The 3,185-nt window shown below is 41.0% G+C and overlaps 1 pseudogene; it reads right to left on the bottom strand.

The window, feature by feature from the left end:
* Positions 1-598: 598 nt before the first annotated feature.
* On the bottom strand, positions 599-1,861 carry LOC101592363 (annotated as a pseudogene).
* Between the last annotated feature and the right edge of the window lie 1,324 nt (positions 1,862-3,185).

Here is a 3,185-nt window from a genome sequence, read left to right as displayed (position 1 = left end):
AAGAAGAATATATGCAGTGTATTATTTGTTGAAACTGTACTTCCGATTTGATTTGAAACTGTCTCATTGCTATCTGTTTATCAATAAAACTGTAGGAAAAAAAAGAAAGTTATTGCAAATAAAATATAGTAATTAGAATTTTCATTCAAAAATACAAGTTTTATGAAAATTTTGAGCAGTTTAGAATGACTATTATAAAAGTCAATGTTGAAGAAAATTCTTTTGGATTTTATATATCTTAAAATATTGTGAAAATACTCTGTATTCTGAAAACAATGTCAGGAAAAATTACCTGAATTCCTTTCAAACCAGTAGTGTCAAATTGTTTTGGTAAAAAGAAAATATATTTACAATTTAACACAGTAATTACATGTCAAATGAGCATATAATAAATTGCATATCATTAGTTTTAATAGTACATACTTTTAGAGCTCTTTCATTTACTCTTATGATAAATTGAACTATACACAACAGCCTTGTAAAAGTCTAGAGTGATTTGGAAACAGTTTTTGTTGAGCCCTGAAAATACATTCTAATGCCTTGACCAATAGATACTGTAACCACATTAGTGCTTTGTGGACCTAAGAATGTATGCCATTCAATATATTTGAAGGTGTAATGAAGTGGCTCTGTCTTTCCATTTGTTTATATGGTCTGAAATCACAGTTCTGCACAGGAGACATGCTTGGGCTCTGTTACACCATGAGATAATGCACTCTTCACAAAATATATGCTAGCAGATGAGAAGAACTGGCTTCTGAAATTCAGCTTGATACACTGAACAAGTATCATCCACATCCCAACACTATATTTTGCTGGCAGATACTCCATAACTTGGTTGTGTAAAAAAATATGTAAAACCTGTCTGAAAGTTCTCAAATGTCCAAAAAAAAGTCCAAAAGTTTTAGTATGAATTAGAGTAAAACCAGCAGTATCCCAAGACTCCATCTAGTTACATTACCCAACTTCCCCCCGTAGCTTATTAAGTAGTGAAGCCAAACTGGTATGGGAACATGTGTTCGGTAATACTGACATAGTTCTTCTAAAAGCATATAGCAGTAATCCTTTGATTTAAAAGGCATGATGAAATAAGTTACCAATAAAATAAGGCATTTTAAGCCCATAAAGAGGAATTTCAGAATGAAGTCTATAATTCCAATAATCCAAAGAACTTCCCAGAAGCTCAAATGATCCAATGTAGGATTCAAGAAAATTAAGCTGTAATAAAGTGACTGAGAATGAAAGGTGCATTATAAAAGAACAGAAGTGCCTGCTAAGAATACCAGTAACCAAGCACAATGAATCTTTGAGGTCCTTTCTCTTAGAAAAACCTGATTTATGATGCTTTTGTTTACATACATTAAAGTTGTCAGCAGCCCAATTCCAGGAGAAATCCCTGTTATTTGCTGCATAAAATGTTTGGCACCCAGAATCAAAACATATGGAAAGCATTTTTGCAATCTCTTGAGAAGATAACAGAATTCTGAGGAAGAGTTTCCATGTTCTCCAGATTCCCCAGCGGTTCCATCTGGCTGCCTTGCTTCACTGTGGGATGACTCCGGAAATGGTGGCGTGCACATCCATGAGTACAGCTGTGGACACCTGTCCTTGTATTTCTGGAGCTTGGGTTTTCAACATATTCTTTAAGTATGGCATTTATCTGGATATAAACATCTCCAGAATGAAGACAAGACCCTTCTCCAGCCAGTCTTGTTGCATGGACACACTGGGAAGCTGGTGCATCCTCACCACCTCTGTTCCTGAAGAACTGTGTGCCATTGGCTACAATTGGCTTGCATGGCCCTTTAGTATGTTTTATTTTATTCAGATTTCTTTGCTTCAGTGGTTGGTCTCCTCTCATGACCAGAAGTGGAAATGGGCCTTGGCCCCACAGAGGGAACAGCCACACCAAGGCCTTCAGGCACAACCATGATCATCTGATCATCTTCCAACTGCTGCAGCACCAGCCCAGCCAGTGGTGGCACACGTGCTCCCCAAATACATTTTTTTTAAAAAAAAAACATGTTTAATATTTGTCTTTTTTTAGATGTTAGGGCTCTGATCTTCCACCTCCCAGCTCCTAAATCCTGGCAGTTGACTTATTTCTTAATACCACAGAAACAGCAGTTCATCCATATGTATTGGCTCCACGTTCTACAGTTGTTCTCTGTGTGCCTATAAATTCTGTAGTTCTAAGCTCCAGGCAGTCTAAAGCCAAAATCCTGATACTGGAAAGCCTGCATTAGAGTTCGTTATATGACCATAGAAGAGTTAATACTCTTCCTTTTTTTATCTGAGAAAAAGAAATGTTAGTTGGAAATTACCTCAACCTTTTTTTATCTGAGAAAAAGAAATGTTAGTTGGAAATTACCATAGGGGTTGTTGGGAGGCTATTTAAAGGTGCTGTGTATTCAGGATCCAGGCACCTTGGCCACAATTAACCCAGAGGCCCCAGCTATGATGAATGTCATACAGTGTCCATTATTGCCTTGAAGATGGAATACAGTCAATATAGCACTTTAAATATTTTCTTGTATTCTTACTAGGCTGTTTCTTAAATCCATTCAGATATTGATCATTATGTATTATTTAGCTTACCTATGTCACTTAGTCCTGTGGGATAGAAGCAGATTTCTTGCAGAGAGGCAGGCCACAGGCTTTTCCAAGAAATAGCACTGGAAACCCAGTCCTAGCCCAGGTCCGGTGAGTGTGTGGAGAGCTTCCTGCTACCCTGCGCCAGCGGGAGCAGTCCCAGACCAGGCGCAGCATGGGCCGGACCCTCTCCCACCCCCTTGGGTCGCCCCCCACCACTCTGCCGTTGCTCCCCACCCCTCCCGCCAAACCTCCACACGCGTCCCGCCAAGTAGGAATTTCTTCCGACTTCCAGGAACCCCCAGACCCAGTCCTAGCCCAGGTCCGGTGAGTGTGTGGAGAGCTTCCTGCTAACCTGCGACGGCGGGACAAGTCCCAGCCAAGGCGCATCGTGGGCCGGACCCTCTCCCATCCCCTCGGGCCGCCCCCCACCACTCCTCCGTACCTCCCTCACCACTCCCATCCAGTAGGAATTTCTGCCAAGTTCTGGGAATTCCCAGACCCAGTCCTAGCCCTGGCCCACAGCAGGAAGGAGCTGAGCACAGCAGCCAGACCAAAGCCAGACACAGCTGGATAAGTCCAAACTCTGTAGA

Source organism: Octodon degus, unplaced genomic scaffold, assembly GCF_000260255.1.
Source record: "Octodon degus isolate 3935 unplaced genomic scaffold, OctDeg1.0 scaffold00142, whole genome shotgun sequence".
Taxonomy (NCBI): Eukaryota; Metazoa; Chordata; class Mammalia; order Rodentia; family Octodontidae; genus Octodon; species Octodon degus.
This window is presented reverse-complemented; position numbering and strand designations above follow the sequence as displayed.